The sequence below is a fragment of the Balaenoptera musculus genome, chromosome 13, assembly GCF_009873245.2.
Source record: "Balaenoptera musculus isolate JJ_BM4_2016_0621 chromosome 13, mBalMus1.pri.v3, whole genome shotgun sequence".
NCBI lineage: Eukaryota > Metazoa > Chordata > Mammalia > Artiodactyla > Balaenopteridae > Balaenoptera > Balaenoptera musculus.
The window spans coordinates 83349746-83359397 of record NC_045797.1 but is presented as its reverse complement, the minus strand read 5'-3'; the positions used below and the strand labels follow the sequence as shown (position 1 = coordinate 83359397).

Genomic DNA, 9652 nt, shown 5'->3' with positions numbered 1-9652 from the left:
GTTTCAATCCCTGGTCGGGGAACTAAGATCCCATAAGCCACGCGGTCAAAATAAATAAATATAATTTTCCACTTGAACCTACTTTTTAAAAATTTACTTATTTTTTTTTTTTTTCCGCATTGGGTCTTTGTTGCTGAGCTTTCTCTACTTGTGGCAAGCGGGGGCTGCTCTTCGTTGCTGTGCGCAGGCTTCCCGTTGCGGTGGCTTCTCTTTGTTGTGGAGCACGGGCTCTAGGCGCGCAGGCTTCAGTAGTTGTGGCGCACGGGCTCTGTAGTTGTGGCTCGCGGGCTCTAGAGCGCTGGCTCAGTAGTTGTGGCGCACGGGCTTAGTTGCTCCGCGGCATGTGGGATCCTCCTGGACCAGGGATCGAACCCGTGTCCCCTGCATTGGCAGGCGGATTCTTAACCACTGCACGACCAGGGAAGTCCCCTTGAACCCACTTTTTGATTAACTAAACCAACACTGCTCCAGAAAGCTTGGAGAGAGAGTGTTTCTGTGGGATTCGATATATACAAGTGGATGGCCCTTTGTGCAATGACCTCGAAGGTTGACTGTCAATCAAACATTAAAACATTTGTTATATTTTAAATATCTGATTAGATAGCTTTAATAAATAAAAAAAGGGGGGGCTCATAATAAGTTCTTTGACATAATCTGGGTTCAGGTCCTAAAACGGCTAAAATGGGTAAACTCATAGCACAGGTGGACCAGACCAGAAATAAGAGCGTTCCCACAGAGAGCTGTCGTCCGTTGGTGCTGCGGCCTGGCCGCCCTTCGGCTCAGCTGTTGGCTTGAAGAGAATTGCGTTTCTTCCCTTAAGTTTTCACGAACTGAAAAGAGCTTGAGAAAAGGCCGAGCAGCTCCCCCGGCCCGGGAGGGCAGCTGTTGCTGGCTTCACAGGCTCAAGGCTCCATCTCTGCTTTCCTCGTGCGTATTCCCTGGTACGTCTCCTCCTCCGGCTCAGCCACCTCCTCCTGACTGTCACCGCGAATCGCCCCTCGCCTGGGCCCCATTCTTGTACATTCAGCCACCTGCGGGCATCTTGTGGCTGCCACCACAGCTCACCACGACCTTCTCTCCCTTCCCCAGCCCTCCCACTCCAGTGCCCTCCCCTTGCAAATGGTGTCACCTGCCCACACCTGAGCCAGGAGCCTGGGCTTCTCGCCTCTTCTCTCCCCGGCTCCCCTTACCTCCCATCTGGCACAGAGTCCTCTGATTGATCCCCCATCTGCCCTCTCCTCTGTCTCTCTGCTGTCATGGCTCGAGGACCCACCAAGAGTGGCTGCCTTGGAGCCGGGAGACCTGGGTCCCAGTCCCTGCTCTGCTGGGCACCCGCTGTGGGACCTCAGGCTGACTGCTTCCCCTCTCCAGGACCCTCAATGTCCCCGTATTTAAGAATGCTTTCATGTCTTCATGCCTTCAGCAAACACCGGTGTGGCGGCATTGTTCTAGGAAACGTCCCCACCTGAGGAAGTTCACACCAGGTGGCGGAGGTGGATGTTAATCAGATAATCACACACCTGGTTAATTGATCACACTTGCATGGGGTGCTATTGACATGTAAAAGGGGGGGACATTTACCTACTGGCGGGAGGTTCTGGCAGGTTGCTTGACAAGTGACATCTAAGTTGGGACCTGAAGAAGGAGCAGGGGCCAGGCAAGGAGGGGCCTCGGGGGCCAGAGCATTTCAGCAGAGACCATGGTGCACGTGGACAGCCTGAGGCTGAGCGTGGGGCATTGGAGGAACGGGAAGAGGGTGGCGAGGGCTCTGCTTTGTCGGAGTGGGGAGATGAGGTTGGTGAGGTCACAGTGGGCATTTGGGCAACACCCTGTGGGCCGTATTCCTAAAACGAGAGGCTTTGAGGGGTTTTACCCAGGGGAGCAATGTGACCTATTCATGATCCGGGAGCTGATTTGTTCCGCAGGGTGGAGCGGACACCAGAACCAGAGAGAGGCTCTTCCTGCATTGGAAGTGCGGAGTCTTAACTGCTGGACCTCCAGGGAAGTCCTGAGAGAAGCTCTTCCTGAAGGCCAAGTGTGAGATGCTGGCAGTGGTCATGGGGATGGAGAGAGGCAGACAGATGCGAGGAATATTCTGGAAGCTGGACCATGGGGACTTGGTGGTGGACTGGATAGAGGAGGTAAGAGAGAGGGATGGATCGCAGATGACGGCCATGTTTGGGCATGAGGCTGCAGGTGGAGGTCAATGCCACCTTGAACCAGGAGCAAAAGGAAATGGAGATGCATGAGTGCATATGGGTGGAGACCATGAGTCCTTTCAAATTACAACACATTTGAAACAGAAATGAAAGAGAAGGAGGGCAGTAAATGGAGAGGAGCATGGAATTCTAGAAAGCATTTGTTGTTATCGTTTTATTTTCAGATTGGGGATAGTAGAGGGTGCTTATCCATTACAACTGGGTTTGCTGTGAGCTTGTTATGGACTGAATGCCCGGTCCCCTGAACTTCATATGTTGAAGCCTCAGTCTCCACTGTGATGGTATCTGGGGGGTGGGGGGGAAGGGGTTGGGAGTTGATTAGGTCATGAGGGTGGAGCCCTCAAGAAGGGAATTAGTGCCCTTATAAGAAGAGGAGGAGAGACCGAAGTCCTCTCCCTCTCTCCCCCTTCCTCTCCCTCTCCCTTCTCCTCTCCCACCCTCTCTCCCTCCACCATGTGAGGACACAGGGAGAAGGTGGCCATCTGCAAGCCAGGAAGAGGGCTCTCACCAAGAGCCAAACCTGCTGACATAATGACCTTGGACTTCCCAGCCTCCAGAAGTGTGAGAAACAGATGTCTGTGGTGTAAGCCACCCATGCCGTGGTATTTTGTGATAGCAGCCTGAGCTGACTACTTCTGACATCAACCACAGGGTGTGGTTGTTCTGTCAGGAAAATTTAGAGGTCGGCCATCCAGGGTGGGAGTGACAGTGACACCCTCACGTCTGCCCTCCTGCCGGGAAAGTCTCCTGGGCACTTTCTGTGCCTCATACACACAGCTCAGAATCACCACCACCTCCTGATTCCCTCCTGCCGTTGGATGCAGGAACAAGGGCAGCACGTGCCTTAGCCGTAGGCTCTAGAAATCAGGGCACGGGGCAAAGATTCAAGAGCTGCCTCTTTATTGGGGAAGTGAAAGCCCAGGGCTGTGAGGGTGAGGAAACACCAGAAATGAGATGACCGTTCTTCCCCAAGGGGCAGTAAGGAGACAGCAGTGGCTCCCCAGGTGCCGGGCAGAGCCCAGAGACAAAGGAAGGTGATGCATCTGCAAACCCCCTCACCTCCCGTTGGTGCAGATCACTCAACAGGGAGCTCCCCTGACTCAGGGTGCATGCTCTGGTCCCTTGGGAAGCTTTAGGGAGAACTTCCTCACTGAAACCAAATCCCCCAGCACCCTGATCTCAGACTTCCAGCCCCCAGAGCTGTGAGAAATTAATGTCTGTTGTTTAAGTCACCCAGTCTGTGGTATTTTGTTATGGCAACTTGTGATTTTGTGATTCTTAATAAGAAATATATATTTGATCTTCGTCCCCGCCTCCCACTTCCTGCCACAGAGCTCCTAAAACCCTTGGAATTTCCTAAATGTGTGAGAGATAAAGGTATCTTTTGTTATTCATAACAAGCCCCTTTCAACCACTGCTGAGTTTATGTTAATGAGGTGACTTTGGAAAGCCCCCAAGGGAGACCTGAGGGGGGCGGGGCTGGAGAGTGAGTTCAATCACCAATGGCCAATGATTTAATCAATCATGGAGCTCCATAAAAATCCCCAAAGTGCAGGGTTTGGAGAGCTTCCTAGTGGAGCTTCCAGAGGGTGGCACCTCTGGAGGGGGCAGGGAAGCTCCTCCCCGATGCCCAGCTTGCCCTGGCTGCTCCGGAGTTATATCCTTTGCTAATGAACTGGTAATCTAGTAAGGGAACTGTTTTCCTGAGTTCTGTGAGCCACTCTAGCAAATTAATCAAAGCTGAGGAGGGGTCATGGGAACCTCCAATCTACAGCCAGTTGGCCAGAAGCACAGATGACAACCTGGACTTGAGATTGGCATCTGAAGAGGGTGGGGAGTAGTCTCATTAGACTGAGCCCTTACCCTGTGGGATCTGTCCCTCTCTTCAGGAGGATAGTGTCAGAATTGAATTGTAGGGCACCCAGTTGGGGTTGTAGAGTTACTTGATGGGAAAACCACTATATGTGGAGTTCAGAATATTCTGTGAGTAGAAAGAACACTGGAGTTTTTCCTTGATGCAGCTAGAGCAGACTAACAGGCCAGATTTGTGCCCAAAACTATGAGCAACAAGTCGAATTCACCTCTGCTTCCTGCACAGCCGCTGACTGCGTGCTTGGCCCCAAAGCCCACAGCGTAAGCATCCCCAGGAGGGGACGAGTGAGCCCTGGGCTGCAGCCTCCGGCAGCGATGGAGCAACAGGGGAGGAGGGAGCTATCCATGTACAGTGAGGGCAGTGAGGGCTCATGGCCCCCTCTCTCTGTGGGTTCTCATCCTCACACCCTGTGGGGGAGGTCCTCGGGCCCAGATGGCTCTGGCAGAGGAGCTGGGAAAGGTAGGGGAAGACGGGGTGTCATGGCCATGACCTTGAAGCAAACAGAGCCTTGGGCTGCTTCCCAAGGGCTTGCATGTCCAGCTCTCTGCACCACCCTTTCCCCTTTTTTTTTTTTTTTTTTTTTTTTGGCCATGCTGCTTGCTTACAGCATCTTAGTTGCCCAACCAGGGGTTGAACATGGGCCACGGCAGTGAAAGCTCAGAGTCCTAACCTCTGGACTGCCAGGGAATCCACCCTTTCCCCGTTGATTCAGTTATTAAAGGGTGTCACCAAGCACCACCCAGCTCAAAGGCTTCCCATCGTCGGCCCAGCCCTGCTGGCCCCCAGGCCCCCTCTTTGGCTGCCGGTATTCTGGGCATCACGGGGAGGCTTCTGTAAGTACCAGCCTGTGGGGAGGGGTTTGTTCAATGAGGGTTCACTCCATGGCCAGCTGCTGGGCCCCCCGCCCCCAGTTTTGCCCCCCAAGTGGTCTTCCTCAAGGCCCACTCACAGCCCCTCCCAAGCAGCTGCTCATCCTTACTCACCCCTCCAAAATGGACCCTCCCTGGTAGGACCAGCTCCCAGCCTGAGAAGCTGGGGGCATGGCACCCCTTCTCTCCTCTTTCACCCTCATCCTCTTTATTCTGCCACCCCCAAAGTGCTCTCTCTTTTTCTTTCATGTTAGATCCTTTCTGCAAAGGCCAGGCTAGCTTAACTTCCATATACTTCCTGGATGTAAAGGAAAATATTTGCATTTTTCTCCTGGGAGGTGCGTTTAATGCTGGATCCTTCTTAAGCAACAAAGAAAACGAAGAGGAAAAAAATTGTAGTTTCCATTTCAAACCAAGCTGTACGTTTATTTCCTGTCTCACGTCATGCAGACATTTGTTGTCTGGGCCCCCAAAATAAGCCTGGGATGCAGCGGGGACTAAGATGGTTCCTGCCGTCAGCACTCCTTGGGGGGGAGTCTGAGCAAAAGACCCAAGTCACAGAGCAGAGGCAGTGCTGGCTAGAAGGGTGCTCAGGGCCCCAGTGACTGCAGGGCTAGGGTGGCAGCTGGCCCCGCAGAGAAGGGGGGAAGGGTCCCCAGGTACCTCTCCATCACCCAGGTGTTGAGGCACAGAAGCGGGGTGGCAGGAGGGGGCGTGGTTCAGCACTACAGGCAAAAGGGAGAGCTGGGAGGTAGACGATGCCCCGAGGCAGCTCCTTCAGGAAGCCCCAGGGCTCCCATACCTCTGGAGCTCTGAGACACAGGGGGCTGAGTGGAGACTCCCCACCCAATGCTCCAGGCCCTCTGCCATTAGGGTGTGGGGACCTGAGGCCTGTGACCTTTCTCTGTCAGAGGCTGATGCAGATGCCAGGTTGAGCACAACGACACACCGTGTCCTCTGGCATATGTTAACTGACCCTAAGCAGCCAGCTGAGAACAGGCGCAGCTCTGAGGGGACCTGGCACCCTGTGGATGATGCCTCCCCAGGTTCCATGGGGGGCTGTGCAGCCTCCCTCCCAACCTGCACTCCTGGCAGACACGCCCGCGGCAGCCCCGGGACCCAGGTCCTCCTGGATGAGCATCCTTCCCCACTGTCAGTCTGGGTGTCCTGATTTTTGGAAAATATGACCACCATCCACAGCAGCTTGTACCCCAAGACGTCTGCAGGGAAGCAGATCACCACGTGTGACCTTCAAGACCTGTCCCATCCTAGCTGCGCTAACATCTGGAAGCTTCCATCATACGGAGCAATTCCCACAGGCGGACACATTCACTCCCTTTGACAGCCTGCAGCGAAGCCCAGACAGACAACCTGCCTTCTGAGGCTGGAGACTGGTGTCCCGAGGAATGAGAGAGCTGCCTCGGGGCACACAGCATGGGCAGAAATGTGTGCTTGTGTCTGAGCTTCAAGCGGGGACCTGTGGTCCATGGCTTTTCCGTCGTCACCACTGTGCTTCTCTTGCAAGAAGGAAAACTTGCCGAGCACCTCCCTGGGCTGTCCCCGGGGAACCCTGCAGGGACCTCACAGGGCAGAAAGTGGGGAGCACACAGAGAGTCACCATGTATGCCTCGACTGCCAACACGGAGAGGGGAGCTGCAGGGCCAGACCTCCTGCGGGGCCATTGAGCTGGGAGGAGTTGTCTGAACAGCTAAGAGCAGGAAAGTCTCAGAGGTAAGAAAGGGCGGGGCCTGCAGACAAGGGGCGGGACTCTCAGGGTCACTTTATATTTTTTAAATTTTATTTATTTATTTATTTTGACAAGTGGTATTGCTTTATCTTTTTTTTTTCCTTTTTATCATTAACTTGTATCCTAGGTGTTTGCTTATCATTGTGAATACTACATTTTTATTTTTACATCTTTATTGGACTATAATTGCTTTATAATGGTGTGTTAGTTTCTGCTTTATAACAAAGTGAATCAGCTATACATATACATATATCCCCGTATCTCCTCCCTCTTGCGTCTCCCTCCCACCCTCCCTATCCCACCCCTCTAGGTGGACACAAAGCACAGGGTCACTTATTTAATTCTTGCATCAGCTTCGGAGGGAGGAACGCTGAGTTCCAATCCCTGCTTCTCAGAGATGAAGAAACCCAGGCTCAGAGAGGTTGTGCGATATGCCCAAGGCTACACAGCTGCAAATGGATTATCAGAAGCCCAAGTCCCAAGGTCTGACCTCTGGTCCGGGGATGGCACCTCAGAAACACCAGCCCCAGGCGCTGGCAGGCACCAAGCTCCCTGCTGGCTGCCCAGCCGGCAGAAGCGGTGGCGCTCTCAGTAGGAAGCCTGTCTCCAGTGCTGAGTCATGCCGGCCCCCGGCTGGTGTGGGCAGGAGGAAGGTGGCTGCCCGGGCTGTGGTGACCGCTTGGCCCTTTGCTCCCCAGGGTTCCCAGCAGCCTGGGTTCACATGGCCTGTCCAGCTGCGGACAAGCCAACCCACCGACCCCTACAGGGCCTGGCGAGGCCCCAACCCTCGCTTGTCACTGTGTGTTTACTGGGCTGGGGCTGCCCCATGCCCCTCAGCGTGCTTGCAGATTGGGCCGTGCCGGCAGGGAACCCATCATCGTGAGGCCCCGCCATAGTGCTGTGAGGGAGCAGTACAGGGCCGGAGGGCCTGGGGGAGCTGGCGCTGGGGGCCAGAGGGCGCTCAGGGAGGCCACGTTTGAGCTTTGAGATGAGCCTGAAGGGTGAAAAGTGCGTAATAAGTGGAGAAGGTGAGAAGGGCCTTCCCAGCAGGGGTGGCATGGGCAAGGTTGCCTGTGGGGGTGCAGGAGGAACCCCAGGGTGGCCCATGCAGACTGGCCGACTGTCGGGGCAGGCCAGGGAGAGGGGAGGCTGACTTTTGCTGTTAGGGGCCTGCCGACTTGTGGTGGGCCCTGATTTCTCAGCAGTCTCCACTTTGATCAGGTGCTGGGTGGGCTCTTGGGAAGGGAAGGCTGGCCAGGCCGGCCGAGTGGTCCTGCCTCAGGAGCAGCCGGTGGTGAGGATGGCTTGAAGGGCTCAGTGTCTCATGTCTTCACTGAGATCGGAAGACGGAGGTCTTGGGCACAAACCCTGTGGGGAAGGCCCCTACCCTGCATATTCTTACCCAAATGCACATCTCGGACGGGGAGTCCCTTCCGGAGAGCAGGCCTGTCAGGGCCTCACCTGACTTCCGCACAGGCAGGCCTGGCCCTTTCTTGCCTCTGCCCTCGGCCGGGGCTGCAGAGGGCCGGTGAGCTCAGTGCCCTGCTCCCTCTGAGTTGACGGTCTTTTCTGGCAAATCTGGACAGCCTCCCAGGAAGGTGGAGGAGGTGAGAAGAGCCCCTGAAGCAATCCAGCGAATCCCCTCCTCCCAAAGCAATGCCCAGCACCACTGCAGCCTCAACCCTCAAAAGAGAAACAACAAAGCCAGGTGCTTTACTGTCTGCAAAGCGCTTTCAGCTTCCTTTTCTCGCTGGTGTCCTGGCCACCCTCCACCTGAAGACAGTGATGCTGAGAGCTTCTGCTCTGGGAGGGGGAGGCGCAGTGCGTGTCGGACCAACGGAGGGCTGGGTGGGTCCGGAGACCCAGGTTCTGGAGCTGCCAGAGGCTCAGGGCATGGCCCAGGCCTGCCTTCGCCTCCCTACACCTGTAACTGACACACGGGGGCATTGGTGGGGGGATTATTTCAGACCCTGAACCCCTGGAGCCTCCGTGAGGCTCTAGACCATGCGCCTGAGACGCTGGGGATAATGCTGGGGGTTCTGTTGGCAGCTGGTCTGAACTCCAGAGACAGCGGGCAGAGAAGGAACCATATTCTCCCCAAGTCAGGACAGGATGCTGCCCAGGGAGCCTGGGTTAGCCCATCACCAGGACCAGTTTTAGAACATTTTTATCACCCTGAAAAGAAACCCTTTAGCAGACACCTGCCCATTTCGCTCCAACACAGCCTCCAGCCCTAGGAAACCACGAATCTACCAAGAAAATAAAATGCTTTTACATTGGAGGTTAGATCTTTGCAGATCCTAAACCTGCCTTAACACTGTAGATATGAATGTATGCTGACTTTCTCTTTCTCTTTTTCCTTTTTTTCTGCCATGCCACATGGATGGTGGAACCTTAGTTCCCTGACCAGGGGTTGAACCCGGGCCCTCGGCAGTGAGAGTGCAGAGTCCTAACCACTGGACCACCAGGGAGTTGCCTGTGCTGACATTGACATTTCCTTTCTTTCTTTCTTTCTTTTTTTTTTTTTTTTGACATTTCCTTTCACTGGAAAAGCCCTAAGACCCCCACCCTCTGCCCCCAGTCAATATTCCATCTTGACGCTCTCCCTTTAAAGTATACAAAGTATTTTTTATTTCAACTACTTTTTCATGGAAATCTTTCTAAGATATTGTGAGAATTGCCCCAACAGTCATTCTCTTCCTGTTCCTTAACAACAGGATCCCAAATTTATTTGGAGCTGCAAAGATCTCATTTAAGGACTACACATTTTCCAGCTTCCTTATTGGAAGGTGTAGCTATATAACAAATTTCTGGCCAATGAGATGTGAGCAGAAGTGTTGTGTGGCACTTACTTTCTCTTTAGAAAGGAGGGAGATGGCTCTTTTCCCTTTTTTCATCCTTCTGCCTAGAAAAAGTATGTAAGTGTTGGAGCTTTTGCAGCCAT

General features: G+C 54.0%; 1 non-coding gene across 1 annotated transcript; it reads right to left on the bottom strand.

The window, feature by feature from the left end:
* Positions 1-9106: 9106 nt before the first annotated feature.
* On the bottom strand, positions 9107-9179 carry TRNAE-CUC. Its single transcript has one exon. It is a non-coding gene; the product is annotated as a tRNA-Glu (tRNA).
* Positions 9180-9652: the final 473 nt, after the last annotated feature.